This window comes from Nerophis lumbriciformis, linkage group LG12 (assembly GCF_033978685.3).
Source record: "Nerophis lumbriciformis linkage group LG12, RoL_Nlum_v2.1, whole genome shotgun sequence".
In the NCBI taxonomy this organism is placed as follows: domain Eukaryota; kingdom Metazoa; phylum Chordata; class Actinopteri; order Syngnathiformes; family Syngnathidae; genus Nerophis; species Nerophis lumbriciformis.
In genome coordinates this window covers 21824881-21846197 of record NC_084559.2, presented here as the reverse complement: position 1 = coordinate 21846197, position 21317 = coordinate 21824881, and the positions used below count along the sequence as shown (strand labels likewise).

Genomic DNA, 21317 nt, shown 5'->3' with positions numbered 1-21317 from the left:
AATACATTTTAGTAATTTAGTAAAAAACTGCACACTTTGAAGACAACATATTTGTATACTGTATATATATGTATATATATATATATATATATATATATATATATATATATATATATATATATATATATATATATATATATATTAGGGGTGTAACGGTACACAACATTTTCGGTTCGGTACGTACCTCGGTTTAGAGGTCACAGTTCGGTTCATTTTTGGTACTGTAAGAAAACAAAAAAATATAAATTTTTGGGTTATTTATTTACCAAATTTGCAAAATCTTCCACCAAAAATATTTTTCTAATGGGAACCTTGGATAGGTCAATAATTCATAATAACATTGATTTTGATTCAATATTATGTTTTGAGCAATGACAGTTTGAAAGAAAAAAAAAAACAGCTTTGTTTTATTAGTCAACATTGCAACTTTTTTCTAAATTACATTTCACCTTTAAGCTTTTTTATTTCACTTTTGTTATGTTTTTGTTTATTTTAATAGTAATTTTTAGAATGTGCCGTGGGCCTTTAAAACATTAGCTGTGGGCCGCAAATGGCCTCCGGGGCACACTTTTGACACCCATGCTATAGATAATAAAAAATTAAATCTGATAAATCTATGGATAAAAAGCAGAGCCTGGCGACGCATGCTGATGCCCGCACAATTTGTTTTGTTTTCAACCCCTTCTTAACCCTGAACGTACATTGAAAATACACGCAACCCTAACTCAAAATGCCGGACATTCGAGGCATTTAAGAAACTCCGCCCGGACAGCTCCGCAAAAGAGGACATGTCCGGTGAAAAGAGGACGTATGGTCAGTCTATCGTAGCCCGTTAGCGGCTAGCAGGCCATGTGTTGTGCCTCGGTGTGCATTGTTTACACGTGCAGTACGCTACTTAATATGTCCGTGTGGAAACTCGTTCGGTACACCTCCGAACCGAACCGGAACCCCCGTACCGAAACGGTTCAATACAAATACACGTACCGTTACACCCCTAATATATATATATATATATATATATATATATATATCTCAAACCGACATAACAAGGAGATAATAGCTACACAATCTGTTTTTTATCCAAACAACACAACATTGCATCAAACTTAAATGTCAACACACACACACAAAAGTCCCGTTGGTGCACTCCAAAACGTGAAAGGCCTACTGAAATGAGATTTTTTTTATTTAAACGGGGATAGCAGGTCCATTCTATGTGTCATACTTGATCATTTCGCGATATTGCCATATTTTTGCTGAAAAGATTTAGTAGAGAACATCGACGATAAAGTTCGCAACTTTTGGTCGCTGATAAAAAAGCCTTGCCTGTACCGGAAGTAGCAGACGAGTAGCGTGACGTCACAGGTTGTGGAGCTCCTCACATCCGCACATTGTTTACAATCATGGCCACCAGCAGCGAGAGTGATTTGGACCAAGAAAGCGACGATTTCCCCATTAATTTGAGCGAGGATGAAAGATTTGTGGATGAGGAAAGTGAGAGTGAAGGACTAGAGGGCAGTGGGAGCGATTCAGATAGGGAAGATGCTGTGAGAGGCGGGTGGGACCTGACATTCAACTGGGAATGACTAAAACAGTAAATAAACACAATACATATATATACTCTATTAGCCACACACAACCAGGCTTATATTTAATATGCCACAAATTAATCCCGCATAACAAACACCTCCCCCCTCCCGTCCATATAACCCGCCAATACAACTCAAACACCTGCACAACACACTCAATCCCATAGCCCAAAGTACCGTTCACCTCCCCAAAGGTCATACAGCACATATATTTCCCCAAAGTCCCCAAAGTTACGTACGTGACATGCACATAGCGGCACGCACGTACGGGCAAGCGATCAAATGTTTGGAAGCCGCAGCTGCATGCGTACTCACGGTACCGTGTCTGCGTATCCAACTCAAAGTCCTCCTGGTAAGAGTCTCTGTTGTCCCAGTTCTCCACAGGCCAATGGTAAAGCTTGACTGTCATCTTTCGGGAATGTAAACAATGAAACACCGGCTGTGTTTGTGTAGTGGCAGCCGGCCGCAATACACCGCTTCCCACCTACAGCTTTCTTCTTTGCTGTCTCCATTGTTCATTGAACAAATTGCAAAAGATTCACCAACACAGATGTCCAGAATACTGTGGAATTTTGCGATGAAAACAGATGACTTAATAGCTGGCCACCATGCTGTCCCAAAATGTCCTCCACAATCCGTGACGTCACGCGCCGACGTCATCATACTGAGACGTTTTCAGCAGGATATTTCGCGCAAAATTTAAAATTGCACTTTAGTAAGCTAACCCGGCCGTATTGGCATGTGTTGCAATGTTAAGATTTCATCATTGATATATAAACTATCAGACTGCGTGGTCGGTAGTAGTGGGTTTCAGTAGGCCTTTAAGCACCATGTTGCTACAATAAAAAACAAAAACAGCATTTTACCTTGTGTCTGTGAATATTTGTGGCATTCCATATAAGTAATACATCGTAAACACAGTCACCAGAAATGTACCGTAAAATAACAGTGGTACTGTTGTTTTATTTACAGTAATATGCCATAAATGGAAGAACCATAGATATCTGTACTTGGGTTACTTGGGTTATACTTGGGTTATATTTGTATAGCGCTTTTCTACCTTTTTAAGGAACTCAAAGTGCTTTGACACTATTTCCACATTCACCCATTCACACACACATTCACACACTGATGGCGGGAGCTGCCATGCAAGGCACTAACCAGGACCTATCAGGAGCAAGGGTGAAGTGTCTTGCTCAGGGACACAAGGGACGTGACTAGGATGGTAGAAGGTGGGGATTGAACCAGGAACCCTCAGGTTGCTGGCACACTCTCCCAACCGCGCTAATCGTCCCCCTGTAAGATAATGACCGTTCAGTCGCCCACATTTTACCATTTAAAAAAATAGTGGTACTGTTTTTCCATTCATAGTAGGGCTGGGCGATATGGACGAAAAAGTATATCTCGATACATTTTTACTAGGGATGTCCGATTATATCGGACTGCCGATATTATCGGCCGATAAATGCTTTAAAATGTAATATCGGAAATTATCGGTATCGGTTTCAAAAAGTAAAATGTATGACTTTTTAAAACGGCGCTGTGTAAATCTACGGCTTGTCACACTCACAAGTGAATGCAAATCATACTTGGTCAACAGCCATATAGGTCACACTGAGGGTGGCTGTATAAACAACTTTAACACTGTTACAAATATGCGCCACACTGTGAACCCACACCAAACAAGAATGACACCGTAACACAACATAAACACAACAGAACAAATACCCAGAACCCCTTGCAGCACTAACTCTTCAGGGACGCTACAATATACACCCCCCGCACCACCTATGCCTCCCCCCACCTCAACCTCCTCATGCTCTCTCAGGGAGAGCATGTCCCAAATTCCAAGCTGCTGTTTTGAGGCATGTTAAAAAAAAGAAAATGCACTTTGTGTCTTCAATAATAAAAATGGCAGTGCCATGTTGGCATTTTTTTTCATAATTTTATATTAGAAAACCTTGTTACATTGTTTAATGCATCCAGCGGGGCATCACAACAAAATTAGGCATAATAATGTGTTAATTCCACGACTGTATGTATCGGTATTGGCTGATATCGGAATCGGTAATTAATAGTTGGACAATATCGGAATATCGGATATCGGCAAAAAAACCATTATCGGACATCTCTAATTTTTACTTAAACTCGATATTCGATATATATCTCGATACATTTTTCCGTGAAAGTATACATATAAAGATATTCATTTTTGAGCGATATTCAGTGAAATTGAAGTGAATGATTTCTGTACTGTAAACACTTTTATTAACCCAGTTAGTCAAGATGGGTATTAATAGCACAGAAAATAAACTGTTTAAGTAGTACAGAATTACATAACATACATAAAATAAAAAAAATAAAAATGTATACGTAAAATAACAATAATAGTCGTGCAAATAATACAAAATGTATCAAACTCAGATAAAAAAAATACATTTGCAGGCAGGCACTTTTTAATTATTTTCCTGGTTCGATGACAAGCCCTATCTTGCCTCTGATTGGCCTGTCCCTAACCAATCGTGACTCACCATAGTAAACAACCAACCAATCATGGATGTTTTTATACGTGCCAGCGTGTCTTGTAAGGAGGGAGGTGTTTAGTAGCCCATGGAGGGGGAGCGGGGAAGAACAAGGAAAACAACAAATAAGCGGTGTTTGGTAATTTTAACGTGAAATAAATTATATCGATATTTTCTTAATTCATATCTTGTTTAAAAATATATCGATATATCTTACAAACTCTCTATATATATTGCCCAGCCCTAATTCATAGTTTAAAAAAAAGTAAAAAATCATCGTAAATTCTACACCAAAAATCTGGCGACTGATCTGCCTACCTACAGAGTACATACAAAATATGCAAATGTATAATAATAATATAAGGTGAATCCTTATACAGTACATTTATATTCATTCATTACTCACTGTTCCAAGTGGCCGTCTAAGGCAGTGGTTCTTAACCTTGTTGGAGGTACCGAACCCCACCAGTTTCATATGCACATTCACCGAACCCTTCTTTAGTGAAAAATAAAATGTTGTTTTTTTTCAAATTCAAGACAAAGTTATATGTTTTTGGTAACACTTTAGTATGGGGAACATATTCTAAGTAACAAAGACTTAATTTAGAGTTATTTGGTTAGGGTTAGGGTTAGGGTTACAGGGTTAGGGCCAGGGTTAGAGGGTTAGGGTTATAATTAGGCCATGCCAAATAAGGCATTAATAAGTACCGTATTTTTCGGACTATAAGTCGCAGTTTTTTTCATAGTTTGGCCGGGCTCCAGTGCGATTTATATATGTTTTTTTCCTTCTTTATTATGCATTTTCGGCAGGTGCGACTTATACTCCGGTGCGACTTATACTCCGAAAAATACGGTACTTAATAATGACTAGTTAAGAGCCAATATGTTACTAATTTGCAATTTATAAGCAACTAATTAATGGTGAATATGTTCCCCATACTAAAGTGTTACCATGTTCTTTTACTGGTGCACAAAATGAACCGTGCATGAACATCACCTTGTTCAAAGAACAAAACCAACACAGTGCATAAACTCACAACAAATTACACACCTGCAAATCAGTCTGACTTCTGCTGTTGCCGTATCCGCAATACACCGATAGGGAGAAGGTTTTATTTACACGATGAGTCGGGTGTGTCTTGACCTCCGTCGAACCCCTGAGCCTGACTCACCGAACCCCTAGGGTTCGATCGAACCCAGGTTAAGAACCACTGGTCTAATGGCAGCCATAGTTGCGATGCGTTATTTTAGTGCAGGGGTCTGCAACCCGAAACGTTGAAAGAGCCATATTGGACCAAAAATACAAAAAATAAATATGTCTGGAGCCGCAAAAAATGAAAAGCCGTATATAAGTCTTATAATGAAGGCAACACATGACGTACAGTAAGTGTCTATATTAGCTATAATAGCCTACTATCAAAATGACAATGTGTCGCAGGCTGAAGCAAATCAGAAATGTTGAAATGTAATATTTATTCTACACATTTTTACAACATTAGAAACCATTAGTAAATCAGAGGCGACTCAGAAGGTGAGATAACTCCTGGAAATTACTGGCTTTTAATGGCCAAAGGTATAGATGTGTGTGTCCAAGTTAAAGAAAACGGCAGGCTGTCTTCTTTTAATAGCTTTATTACAATCTTTGGCAAGGTAGGTAATGTTTGCTGTGGTCTGGAACAACATGGCACACAAACAACTATCAGAAATGCAGCCAATATTACATACAGATAATGTGTCATGAGACATGCACAACTAATGTATATACAAAGACGATACAAGTAAAGGATATTAAATGAGCTCAAATATACCTACAAACGAGGCATAATGATGCAATATGTACATACAGCTAGCCTAAATTGCATGTTAGCATTGATTAGCTTGCGGTCATGCACTGACCAAATATGCCTGATTAGCACTCCAACAAGTCAGTAACATCAACAAAGCGCGCCTTTGGGCGTTCACGCACAGTACAAAACGTTTGGTGGACAAAATGAGACAAAAAAGGAGTGGAAGATTTTACATGTACATGATGTTCACCAAATACTCTCATCAGCGAAGCATACACACAAACATATTAAACAATGGGCTTTCTAACAATTGGGAAGATGTGTGTCATGTTTGTCCTCACACAAAAAACATACTAAAACAAAAACATTATTTTCCCCCCATCTTTTTCCATTTTCAATCATTTTTTAAAAATGCTCCAGGGAGCCACTAGGGCGGCACTAAAGAGTCGCGGGTTGCTGAAGGCAGAATTGTTGATATGTGTGTAGGCTCTCATTGGACACTTTTACCGAATATAGTGGCAGGTGAATGAAGTCTTGCTCGTTTACTTGTACATCTTTTGTTGGCGAGTTCAGCATAAGCGCCATGTGTTGTTGCTTTTAATCTTTTCAATTAAATGATGCTAACTACCCCCCAGAGTGAAATAAAAGGACGTACTGTAGAGTTACGGATAAATGTTTTTGTGTGTGTGTGTGTGTGTGTGTGTGTGTGTGTGTGTGATGGGGGGGTTAGGGTGGGGGAGTAATTGCAGGTCACAGATGATCCAAAATGATCATGATAATTAGCATGTGATGCAAATGAGGATGCCCATTAAAATCGAGTCCATTAATGTAACGACTGAAGCTGATCTTAATTACGTTTGTTTACGACATTTATAACCTGAAGGAGACGCTGCAGTGCGAGGTCAAGCCAATTTGTTTCCCCACATAAAGAAAAATAAACAGCGTTTTCAGTGACTAATTATTTGCTAAATAGGACAACAAAAACAGATGCACGGCTTTTAACATAACATTTACATCCTAATCAAATGTCTGTGGTTCCTGCAAATACAGTCGTGGTCAAAAGTTTACATACACTTGTAAAGAACATAATGTCATGGCTGTCTTGAGTTTCCAAGAATTTCTTCAACTCTTATTTTTTTGTGATGGAGTGATTGGAGCACATTCTTGTTGGTCAAAAAAACAGTTTGGTTCTTTTATGAATTTATTATGGGTCTACTGAAAATGTGACCAAATCTGCTGGGTCAAAAGTATACATACAGCAATGTTAATATTTGGTTACATGTCCCTTGGCAAGTTTCACTGCAATAAAGCGCGTTTGGTAGCCATCCACAAGCTTCTGGTTGAATTTTTGACCACTCCTCTTGTCAAAATTGGTGCAGTTCAGCTAAATGTATTGTTTTTTAACATGGACTTGTTTCCTTAGCATTGTCCACACGTTTAAGTCGGGACTTCTGGAAAGGCCATTCTAAAACCTTAATTCTAGCCTGATTTAGCCATTCCTTTACCACTTTCAACATGTGTTTGGGGTCATTGTCCTGTTGGAACACCCAACTACGCCCAAGACCCAACCTCCGGGCTGATGATTTTAGGTTGTCTTGAAGAATTTGGAGGTACCGTATTTTTCGGACTATAAGTCGCTCCGGAGTATAAGTCGCACCGGCCGAAAATGCATAACAAAGAAGGGAAAAAACATATATAAGTCGCATTTTTTGGGGGAAATGTATTTGATAAAAGCCAACACCAAGAATAGACATTTGAAAGGCAATTTAAAATAAATAAAGAATAGTGAACAACAGGCTGAATAAGTGTACGTTATATGACACATAAATAACCAACTGAGAACGTGCCTGGTATGTTAACGTAACATATTATGGTAAGAGTCATTCAAATAACTATAACATATAGAACATGCTATACGTTTACCAAACAATCTGTCACTCCTAATCGCTAAATCCCATGACATCTTATACGTCTAGTCTCTTACGTGAATGAGCTAAATAATATTATTTAATATTTTACGGAAATTAGTTAATAATTTCACACATAAGTCGCTCCTGGGTATAAGTCGCACCCCCGGCCAAACCATTTTAAAAAACTGCGACTTATAGTCCGAAAAATACGCTAATTTTCATGTTTCATTGTCCCATTTACTCTCTGTAAAGCACCGGTTCCATTGGGAGCAAAACAGGCCCAGAGCATAATACTACCACCACCATGCTTTACGGTAGGGATGGTGTTCCTTGGAATTAAAGGCCTCACCTTTTCTCCTCCAAACATATTGCTGGGTATTGTGGCCAAACAGCTCAATTTTTGTTTCATCTAAACATAGAACTTTCCTCCAGAATGTCTTATCCATGTGATGTCAGTGGTAAAGGAATGTCTACATCAGGCTAGACCGGGGGTCGGCAACCCGCGGCTCTAGAGCCGCATGCGGCTCTTTAGCACCGCCCTAGTGGCTCTCTGGAGCTTTTTCAAAAATGTATAAAAAATGGAAAAAGATGAGGGGGAAACAAATATATTTTTTGTTTTAATATGGTTTCTGTAGGAGGACAAACATGACACAAACCTCCCTAATTGTTATAAAGCACACTGTTTATATTAAACATGCTTCACTGATTCGAGTATTTGGCGAGCGCCGTTTTGTCCTACTAATTTTGGCGGTCCTTGAACTCACCGTAGTTTGTTTACATGTATAACTTTCTCCGACTTTCTAGGACGTGTTTTATGCCACTTCTTTTTCTGTCTCATTTTGTCCACTTAAGGGTGTGCGTGAATGCACAAAGGTGAGTTTTGTTGATGTTATTGACTTGTGTAGAGTGCTTATCAGGCATATTTGGTCACTGCATGACTGCAAGCTAATCGATGCTAACATGCTATTTAGGCTAGCTATATGTACATATAGCATCATTATGCCTCATTTGTAGCTATATTTGAGGTCATTTAGTTTCCTTTAAGTCCTCTTAATTCATTTTATATCTCATGACCATTCTTGCCAACCTTGAGACCTCCGATTTCGGGAGGTGGGGGGGGTGGGGGGGGGGGGGGGCGTGGTTAAGAGGGGAGGAGTATATTTACAGCTAGAATTCACCCAGTCAAGTATTTCATATATATATACGGTATATATATATATATATATATATATATATATATATATATATATATAAGAAATACTTGACGAAATACTAAGTCAAGTATTTCATATATATATATATATATATATATATATATATATATATATATATATATATATATATATATATATAAGAAATACTTGACTTTCAGTGAAATCTAGCTATAAATGTATATTTATTTTATTATATATATTTATATATAAATATATATATATATATATATATATATATATATAAAATAAATACTTGAATTTCAGTGTTCATTTATTTACACATATACACACACATAACACTCATCTACTCATTGTTGAGTTAAGGGTTGAATTGTCCATCCTTGTTCTATTCTCTGTCACTATTTTTCGAACCATGCTGAACGCCCTTTCTGATGATGCATTGCTGTGTGGCACGCACAAAAGTGCTTTCATCAAATGCACTCGATGGCAGTATTGTCCTGTTTAAGAGTGTCACAACATTGCTGTTTACGGCAGACGAACTGCTTTACGGTAGACAAAAACGTGACTGCTGTTGTTGTGTGTTGTTGCCGCGCTGGGAGGACGTTAATGAAACTGCCTAACAATAAACCCACATAAGAAACCAAAAACTCGCCCTCCATCATTCTACAGTTATAACGTGATTGGGCAGGTACGCTGTTTATATTGTGGGTTAGCAGACTCAGGTCCGCATGGACCTGAGTCCGCCTGAATTTCGGGAGATTTTCGGGAGGTTTTTGGGAGAGGCGCTGAATTTCGGGAGTCTCCCGGAAAATCCGGGAGGGTTGGCAAGTATGCTCATGACACACTATCTGTATGTAATATGACTTTTCATTTTTTGCGGCTCTGGACAGATTTGTTTTTGTATTTTTGGTCCAATATGGCTCTTTCAACATTTTGGGTTGCCAACCCCTTGGCTAGAATTAAGGTTCCTTCCCAAAGTCCTGACTTAATCGTCTGGACAATGCTGAAGAAACAAAATTAAAATTAACAAATTTAGCTGCACCAATTTTGTCAAGAGGACTGGTCAAAAATTCAACCAGAAGCTTGTGGATGGCTACCAAAAGCGCCTTATTGCAGTGAAACTTGCCAAGGGACATGTACCCAAATATTATTATTGCTGTATGTATACTTTTGACCAAGCAGATTTGGTTACATTTTCAGTAGACCCATAATAAATTTATAAAAGAACCAAACTTCATGAATGTTTTTTTTGTGACCAACAAGTATGTGCTCCAATCACTCTATCACAAAAAAATATAAGTTGTAGAAATTATTGGAAACTCAAGACAGCCATGACATTATGTTCTTTACAAGTGTGGGTAAACTTTTGACCAGGACTATACCAACTTGTTTTTTAAACGACACAGGAGTGTACGACTTTTGACTTTTTTTCAAGGAAATGCGAGAGGACGTGTTGAATAATTTAGAAAGTCCAGGGCGGCCACTGAGGCAATGCCAGCGGTGTTTATATTTGGCAGCGTACAACAGGCGGGCACAGGTTGGCCGTCTGAGAAGGGCAGATATGCAAAGGCCTGTGTGGGCCTAGGTGATAAGGCAGTCAGTCCTCGCATGTGTTCGTTAGGAAACTTAATCACCAGAGCGAGGAGACTTTGATCTCTGCGTTCACAACATCATTATCGCCCATGTTCTACACAGCTCTGTGATAGCCATTGTGAACTATGCGGCGCTGGCTTGCTGCAGCTAATCAGTCAAACCTTCTGCTACTATAATAATGTTATATGTGTATATGTATATATATGCATATGTATGGACATGTGCATGTGTGTGGATATATACATATATATACATCAGTGACGTGCGGTGAGGTTGATGGCTGGTGAGGCACTGACTTCATCACAGTCAAATTTACAAACATATGAACCCTAAAGAGTATCTTATTCACCATTTGATTGGCAGCAGTTAACGGGTTATGTTTAAAAGCTCATACCAGCATTCTTCCCTGCTTGGCACTCAGCATCAAGGGTTGGAATTGGGGGTTAAATCACCAAAAATGATTCCTGGGCGCGGCGCCGCTGCTGCCCACTGCTCCCCTCACCTCCCAGGGGGTGAACAAGGGGATGGGTCAAATACAGACGACAAATTTCATTACACCTAGTGTGTGTGTGACATCATTGGTACTTTAACTTAACTTTAACTTTACACATACAAACTGTAGCACACAAAAAAAGCACATTTAATAAAAAAAACGTTATTACGGTCTTACCTTTACTTACAAATTAAGTCCATGCGCCGCAACTAAAGCCCTCACTTAAACTTTCCACGTGCAAGATTGAATCTATTTAAAAAAGTGTAACCGAGGGTTTATAAATGTCGCCTATACTGTATGAAACTACAAAATAACAAACACGGAGGCTCCAGTTTACACGAGGACCACTTTATTTACCTTCTTTCAAAAACTTCCGCTCCACCCCATGTCATCACTTCCGCTCTTAGCGCCTTCAAAATAAGAGCTCGAGGCATATACTGTATAACAGCGCATAACAGGAACTTAACATCACAAAGAGGAAAGCCCATGAAAATAGGTTACAAAAGTTATTTAATAAGAAGCCAAAAAGTGCAAAAACAATAATGTTCGTGTTGGAGGAGTTGTGAATTAGATACACCTGCAGTCTGCAGGTGTACCTAATGTTGTGGCCCTGCAGTCATTCACAACTCCTCCAACACGAACATTATTGTTTTTGCACTTTTTGGCTTCTTATGAAATAACTTTTTTAAATAGATTCAATCTTGCACGTAGAAAGTTTAAGTGTGGGCTTTAGTTGATATAACAATTCTACGGCGGGGGTGCAGGAGGCGGGGCTACTGGAGCCTCAGCCAGTGCGTCTTTTGCAGCCGTTTTATGATCGCTCAGCACAAGAAATACGTTACACACATACAGTTGTTGACAAAATACACTGTACATTATATACCTCAGCTAACTAAACTATGGAAATGTATAATATATTTCATATAGCAATACAGTCACACTGCACAGCAGGCCAGCAGTTAGCTGAGTCCGGAATCCATGTTGAGGCACTGAGTGACATGCCTCAACTGACTGCTGTTCACCGCACCGTCTCTTCTCAGTATTTGAACGGCAAATGTGAAAATTCAGCGATTTTGAATAAAAATAATCTAAAACTGGTGAAGTTAAATGGAAAATAACTTTACAGTATAATCACTGGATACATATAACAATTTAATTATTTTTTTTTCTTTTTACATTTTTTTTCTTTCCATGATGGCAGGTGAGGCCCTGCCTCACCTGCCTCTAGTGACTGCACGTCACTGATATACATACATATCTTCTTTTTTATCCTTTTTTACTATTTATATTACTAAATTATTGTGTATGCACCTTAGGGGATCTGCTCTAATTTCGTTGTTCTTTGAACCTGTTCCCTGTAATAATGACAATAAAACTCTATTCTATTCTACTCTTCAAATGTTCATTAGATCACCAGTTTGATTCATTTCTAACTAAATCCAAGGCCCAAAACAAAAATGTTTCCATTTTGTATACATTAATGAGTGGGAACATGTCTGAATAAACTCCATCCATCCATCCATTTTTCTACCGCTTGTCCCTCTTGGGGTCGCGGGGGTGGCTGGTGTCACGATACTAGGGATGTCCGATAATATCGGACTGCCGATATTATCGGCCAATAAATGCTTTAAAATGTAATATCGGAAATGATCGGTATCGGTTTCATAATTATCAGTATCGGTTTTAAAAAGTAAGATTTACGACTTTTTAAAACGCCGCTGTGTAAACGGACGTAGGGAGAAGTACAGAGCGCCAATAAACCTTAAACGCACTTCCTTTGCGTGCCGGCCCAATCATACAATATCTATGGCTTTTCACATTCACAAGTGAATGCCAGGCATACTTGGTCAACAGCCATACATGCCACACTGAGGGTGGCCGTATGAACAACTTTAAGACTGTTACAAATATGTGCCACACTGTGAACCCACACCAAACAAGAATGACAAACACATTTCGGGAGAACATCCGCACCGTAACACAACATAAACACGACAGAACAAATACCCAGAACCCCTTGCAGCACTAACTCTTCCGGGACGCTACAATATACACCCCCTACCCCCGCCCGCACCTCAACCTCCTCATGCTCTCTCAGGGAGAGCATGTCCAAATTCCAAGCTGCTGTTTTGAGGCATGTTAAAAAAAAATAATGCACTTTGTGACTTCAATAATAAATATGGCAGTGCCATGTTGGCATTTTTTTCCATAACTTGAGTTGATTTGTTTTGGAAAACCTTGTTACATTGTTTAATACATCCAGCGGGGCAAAATTAGGCATAATAATGTGTTAATTCTACGACTGTATATATCGGTATCGGTAATTAAGAGTTGGACAGTATCGGAATATCGGATATTGGTAAAAAAAGCCATTATCGGACATCTCTACACGATACCAATATTTTGATACTTTTCAGTATTTTTCTAAATAAAGGGGACCACAAAAAACTGCATTATTGGCTTTATTTTAACAAAAAATCTTACGGTTAATGAAACATATGTTTCTTATTGCAAGTTTGTCCTTAAATAAAATAGTGAACATACAAAACAACTTGTCTTTTATTAGTAAGTAAACAAACAAAGGCTCCTAATTTAGCTGCTGACGTATGCAGTAACATATTGTGTCATTTATCATTCTATTATTTTGTCAACATTATTAAGGACAAGTGGTAGAAAATGAATCATTAATGTACTTGTTTATTTACTGTTAATATCTGCTCACTTTCTCTTTTAACATGTTCTATCTACACTTCTGTTAAAATGTAATAATCACTTATTCTTCTGTTGTTTGGATGCGTTACATTAGTTTTGGATGATATTTGTAAAAAGCACTTTACATTGATTAAACAACCTCAAAGTGCTACAGTGTATAAATAAAATAAAATAAAAAATAAAAAGATAATAAAAAAAAATAATAAAAAAATAAAAACTAGAACAGCCAAATAGCTAAAACTAGTATGCAAATATCTAAAAAAAAGGGCTTTTTTTTAAAAAGAAGAGTTTTTAAGCCTTTTTTAAAAGCATCCACAGTCTGTGGTGCCCTCAGGTGGTCAGGGAGAGCTTTCCACAGACTGGGAGCGGCGGAGCAGAAAGGGTATGAAAGGATGAAGAAAAATTATTTAGCTAGAAATATCACAGATTACATTACCAAACATCTTTGACCAGGAAACCATGATTGTAACAATCCACATTATGTCTTATTAATGTGTGAAACTGGTATTTAAACATTGTGTAGCTCCTCTTCTAGAAAGCAAGTGCTCCTATAGCAGGAATATTTAATTGTATTCCTACAAAATCTGGCAAGACACCAACGCACCGCGGGTATTTTTTTTTAATTGTCAATAATGTCCTTGTGTTGAGCTGTTTAAAAAAAGCATAAAGTTTAAAAATAATAATAATAATTTAAGCAAACTAATTGTCCAGTCATGGTATTAAAAAGTTAAAATGTATCTGTCCAAATTACACTTATTTATGATGAAAAATGATATCCATCTGGGATAATTGCAATAAATTTTGAGTTAATTATGATAAATATGCGATTAATTGCAGTTAAATATTTCCAATTTATGCAATTTTTCTTAGCCCTTAATTTTTGATACTTTTCAAGGATCTGCCCCCTCTTGCCCTTACGTAGAGCCGGGTATCGGCCGATCGGTATGGGAATCAGCAGCATAAAACTGTGATCGGAACATCTCTCAGTAAAATAATAATAATTTTGACCGCCTGAATGCAGCTGAGATAGGCTCCAGCACCCCCCGCGACCCCAAAAGGGACAAGCGGTAGAAAATGGATGGATGGATCAGAAAATCATACAGGACTTAACAATATTTGATGTAATCGAGTATGAAAGTGATAACTCATGCATCTTTTTATGCTTTTTACTCTGGCTCATTTGAAGCAAAAAGTAATTTAGCTGTGTCCAAGTACATTTGTTCAGTGTTTCATTACCTTGGCAGTCGCGGGTCATTCAATGCTGGTAGCCATGGGGATGCCTGAGGAGAAGAGGTTTTATTCTGCTGATTTGTGGTTGTAGGCTTGATGTACGACTCTGTCGTATATGGAGGAACCTTTAGTGAACAAATCACTTTAATTTGGATCTTCTGTGACTGGTGATGTGCATTACAGTCATTGTCCTTGCTATTTACTGTACTTGTATGACATTAAAATGTTACTTAGAACCAGGTAATAAATAATAAATAAATAAAATAATAATAATAATAATAATAATAATAAATAATAATAATAATAATAATAATATAATATTATAATATAATATAATATAATAATATAATATAATAATAATAATAATAAATAAAACCGGTAATAAATTTTGCTGGACGATGTATCGTCCCACAGATTATTGCGTATAGCCGGTATTATTGTCAGCATTATTGTGAGACCAGTTTCAGCACAAATGTGATAACTTTCAAGACAAGGGGGTCGGAGCTTACTGCGGGGTTCGCAGACGGAACACTCGGGACAGGACGTGCAGGTAGGAACATGGTTTATTTGTCGAAAGTCAAACAACCCAGAGGAAAAATGTGCCGATCGCACTCAAAGCTAAGGCTAACACTTAGCATAGGCAAGAAGACAAGGAATACTCACGTATTTGTAGCAAAAGCAAACAATGAAGCAAGTCCGACTGACCGGCAAAGGCAGGATTAAATAGTCCCTCTGTTTGGCCTCGGAAAACAGGTGAGCGTCTCGAGCACCAATCAGAGACAGGTGGAAACAATAAGCACCCATGGTAACTAAAAACAAACAAGGGTGCACAAAAACAGGAACTAAGGGAGACCAAAACTAACAGAATATAACAACACATGATCCAGGCCACGGATCATGACAATAATAGTAATAACGATGATAATAATGCAAGTAACCCTATCAAACGCAATATAGTTTTATTTTTTAATTAGTATTTTTTTACCATTGTACAAACCCCGTTTCCATATGAGTTGGGAAATTGTGTTATATGTAAATATAAACGGAATACAATGATTTGCAAATCATTTTCAACCCATATTCAGTTGAATATGCTACCAAGACAACATATTTGATGTTCAAACTGATAAACATTTTTTTTTTTTTTGCAAATAATCATTAACTTTAGAATTTGATGCCAGCAACACGTGACAAAGAAGTTGGGAAAGGTGGCAATAAATACTGATAAAGTTGAGGAATGCTCATCAAACACTTATTTGGAACATCCCACAGGTGAACAGGCAAATTGGGAACAGGTGGGTGCCATGATTGGGTATAAAAGTAGATTCCATGAAATGCTCAGTCATTCACAAACAAGGATGGGGCGAGGGTCACCACTTTGTCAACAAATGAGCATGAGCAAATTGTTGAACAGTTGAAGAAAAACCTTTCTCCACCAGCTATTGCAAGGAATTTAGGGTCCGTAATATCATCAAAGGGTTCAGAGAATTTGGATAAATCACTGCATGTAAGCAGCTAAACCAGTGACCTTCGATCCCTCAGGCTGTATTGCATCAACAAGCGACATCAGTGTGTAAAGGATATCACCACATGGGCTCAGGAACACTTCAGAAACCCACTGTCAGTAACTACAGTTGGTCGCTACATCTGTAAGTGCAAGTTAAAACTCTCCTATGCAAGGCGAAAACCGTTTATCAACAACACCCAGAAACGCCGTCGGCTTCGCTGGGCCTGAGCTCATCTAAGATGGACTGATACAAAGTGGAAAAGTGTTCTGTGGTCTGACGAGTCCACATTTCAAATTGTTTTTGTAAACTGTGGACGTCGTGTCCTCCGGACCAAAGAGGAAAAGAACCATCCGGATTGTTATAGGCGCAAAGTTGAAAAGCCAGCATCTGTGATGGTATGGGGGTGTATTAGTGCCCAAGACATGGGTAACTTACACATCTGTGAAGGCGCCATTAATGCTGAAAGGTACATACAGGTTTTGGAGCAACATATGTTGCCATCCAAGCAACGTCACCATGGACGCCCCTGCTTATTTCAGCAAGACAATGTCAAGCCACGTGTTACATCAACGTGGCTTCATAGTAAAAGAGTGCGAGTACTACCTGCCTGTAGTCCAGACCTGTCTCCCATTGAAAATGTGTGGCGCATTATGAAGCCTAAAATACCACAACGGAGACCCCCGGACTGTTGAACAACTTAAGCTGTACATCAAGCAAGAATGGGAAATAATTCCACCTGAGAAGCTTAAAAAATGCGTCTCCTCAGTTCCCAAATGTTTACTGAGTGTTGTTAAAAGGAAAGGCCATGTAACACATGCCCTTTCCCAACTACTTTGGCACGTGTTGCAGCCATGAAATTCTAAGTTAATTATTATTTGCAAAAAAAAAATAAAGTTTATGAGTTTGAACATCAAATATCTTGTCTTTGTAGTGCATTCAATTGAATATGGGTTGAAAATGATTTGCAAATCATTGTATTCTGTTTGTATTTACATCTAACACAATTTCCCAACTCATATGGAAATGGGGTTTATAATTAGAAAATCCAAAACCTACATTATTCTAAATAAGGAAACAAACAATAAAAAGAAAATTGACTCTCTATATCTGTTAGCAAAAATTGCACTTCAATAAATATCGAGAATCTTGAAGTTCAGTTTTTTTTTGGTTGTCATCACTTTCCAGTACATTCGGCATTTTGGCTCCCTGGTCCCAGTAAAAATGCAATGACAGCTAATTTCCCTCAATTTTGAGTGACTAAAATCTTACCTGCATATATGGTTTTCCAGACACCCGGACAAGCCAGGTTTAATTGGATATACTCTCATATATTTTAATGGGCTGTCACTCAAAAAAAGTTGAACTGTATCATACTGTTCTCCCTTCAGATTGGTTCTTAGAATAATTACAGTACTTTCTGCTTTCTGTCACAAACCTGACTAAACCTCAGTACGTTTATATTTCTTGTTCCTTCGTATTGATTCCATCTCAGGCGGAGAAGTGACATCATTTAGAAGGGCGAGGTTTTTATTTTTAAAAAGCAAATTACATAATGCATCTCTGTCTTTAAAACTGTATTGGGGCATTAACACCAAAGGGCCAGTGAATTGGTCTAAGTGGAGGCTTTAATGGCTTTGCATTAGTCAGCTCAATCTTCACTAAATGGTTAAATCTTTTTAATTGCACGACGCAAGAATGCTGATCATTCTGTTCTGTTTTTGAGTCTCAGTTGCCCACTAAATGCATGTTTTGAAGTGAAATATACACTATATTGCCAAAAGTATTTGGCCACCCATCCAAATGAGCAGAATCGGGTGTCCTAATCACTTGACGGTGTATAAAATCAAGCACTTAGGCATGGAGACTGTTTCTACAAATATTTGTGAAAGAATGGGCCGCTCTCAGTGATTTCCAGCGTGGAACTGTATTTCCTCGCTCCTAAATATTCCAAAGTCAACTGTCGGCTTTAATATAAGAAAATGGAAGAGTTTGGAAACAACAGCAACTCAGCCACAAAGTGGTAGGCCACATAACTGACAGAGAGGGGTCAGCGGATGCTGAAGCGCATAGTGCAAAGAGTTCGCCCACTTTCTGCACAGTCAGAGCTCCAAACTTCATTTGACCTTCCAATTAGCCCACGTACAGCACGCAGAGAGCTTCATGGAATGGGTTTCCATGGCCGAGCAGCTGCATCTAAGCCATACATCAGCAAGTCCAATGCAAAGCGCTGGATGTAGTGGTGTAAAGCTAGAGTCCAGTGGCGACACGTTCTCTGGAGTGATGAATCACTCGTTTCCATCTGGCAATCTGATGGACAAGTCTGTGTTTGGAGGTTGCCAGGAGAACGGTACATTTCGGACTGCATTGTGCCGAGTGTGAAATTTGGTGGAGGAGGAATTATGGTGTGAGGTTGTTTTTTAGGAGTTCAGTGAAAGGAACTTTGATCCGCAGGCCACGCCCCCTCACCCCCCCAAAAAAAAATTCTTTGTGGTCTACATAACATGTAATGGTAGTTCTTTGGTCAAAATGTTGCATGGATTATGTTTTACAGATCATCTTCAAGCCGCTTTCTGACAGTCGCTTCAGGATGCGCCGTTTTGTGGGCGGTCTTATTTACGTGGCTCACCTTCAGCAGCGTCTTCTCCCCGTCATCTTTGTTGTAGCGGTGTAGCGTGCAAGGACGGGGGTGGAAGAAGTGTCAAAAGATGGAGCTAACTGTTTTAATGACATTCAGACTTTACTTCAATCAATAACGGAGCAGCATCTCTTCACCCGGAAACAACAACACCGGAAATGTGTCCCGTAAAAAAACCGTCCGACCGGAACTCTCTAATAACTAACGTTCCTTGGGTGAATAATGTAAACTCACTACACCGGTATGTTTTAGCGCTTTCATGGCAAGTTTACTGACAGATATAAGTAAGAACTTTACACTACTTTATATTAGAAATGGCAACAACGGAGGATGAATGTCCCATAACAAGAAGATAGAGAGAAGGAAGAAGCTTATCGACTACGGGGTCGGCACCGACTACAAAGGTGGATGCGCACAATTTTTCAGGATTTATGCAGATCCCCAATACGGATCAGTATGTAACAGAAGGTAAGAAAAGTTGCTTTTGCATAATATTGGGATACAAAATGCTAGATCTCTAATAACTAAAGTTCCTTGGGTGATAATGTAAACTCACTACACCGGTATGTTTTAGCGCTTTCATGGCGAGTTTACTGACAGATACAAGTAAGAACTTTACACTACTTTATATTAGAAATGGCATCAGAATCAATGTCCCATACATAACAAGATGATAGAGAAAAAGAAGAATCTTATCGACTACGGTGTCGACACGGACTACAAAGGCGGACTCGCACAATTTTTCAGAATTTATGCAGATCCCAAATACAGATCAGCAGGTACCAGAAGGTAAGAAAAGTTGTTTTTGCATAATATTGCAAAACAAAACACCAGATAATATGTCTTACCTTATACACACACCATAATAATACTCGTATGTTTTAAGCACATCAAGCGGTGCGGCTTCATATCTTACCAAAGTCGTACTAAAACATTTTGATAGATTTTTGAGCGCCGTGTGTAATGTTCTATATTTTCAATGGAACATATACAATTTTGGTGTTGTTTACTCGAGTCATATTGCCATCATAGTGCAGTCTACACGTATCGCTTATGTTTGACTGCCATCTACTGGTCACACTTATCATTATACCATGTACCAAATAAAATTGCTTCGAGGCCGGTAAGCAAAACCAGAATTATTCCGTACATTAGGCACACCGGGTTATAAGGCGTACTGTCTAGTTTTAAGAGAAAAAAAAAGTTTTTTATGTGCGCCTTATAGTAACTGTTTTAATCGTTTTAATGTACCTAAGTTAACCACCTTTGCTTGTTTCAACTACAATGAAATAGTTCAAGGGTTTTATTAAGATTTATTTTCCTTTTGATAATGTTGTTCGTATTTGAACCTTGTTTAATGAGGCAACTGTTTTAAAGCCTGTGCTACGATGTTGTTTCTAGTTAGCAATGCTACACGCTTTCTTACTCTACCAGAAAGCAGAGTAATGAAAATTATACAATGAAAATGTTTTTTCTGCCAATCTAAAAAGTGTATTTAATGCCTGCTATTTTCTATGAATCTGAGTTTTTATAAGAACTAATTGAAATAATTTGTATTTCCACTTTCCTGAGCCACACACAAAAAAAATAATGTTTTCTGACTGCAATTGCAAATCCCCATTAAAAATTGTAATAGAGTGGCTTTACATTTTGTATCTTTCCTCCAAATGCTTTATGTTGTTCCGGTGTATAATTTGCTAGGGTTTAATGGCACTAAAATTGAAATGATTGCGCTGAAAGAAGCTGCAATTACATAAAATGTGTCCGTGCCGGTAAAAATAGTGCTACTTTGGCTCTACTTGCGTCTACCTTTTGTATATTTGAATGGACCAAAAGTGTATGGAGAAGCTTGAGTCACATGTGTTTTCTTTTCTGTGATTCTGATGTCTGACAGATGCAGCCCTCGGGAGTGTGCGTTCTTTCATTTATTATAGCTGCTGTTTTGACGTTTGAAAAAACAAAACAAAAAAAAACCCTTCACAATTGAACTGTGCTTGTATGTATTTGTTTACAAACAAGATTTCAACTGTGTACATGAATGTACAAGCTTCTTTAGAACCATCTGTGAGAATTATTTTTTGGACTATAGAGCGCACTAGTATATAAGCTGCACCCACAATAAAAAAAATTAAAAAAATTACATTATATTGCCAAAAGTATTTG

The 21317-nt window shown here is 38.2% G+C and overlaps 1 protein-coding gene across 1 annotated transcript in view; it reads left to right on the top strand.

The window, feature by feature from the left end:
- The window catches only part of LOC133623099 (transmembrane protein 132C), a 397905-nt gene that overhangs the window by 73377 nt on the left and 303211 nt on the right, over positions 1–21317 (top strand). The gene's annotated exons all lie outside the window — the stretch shown is intronic.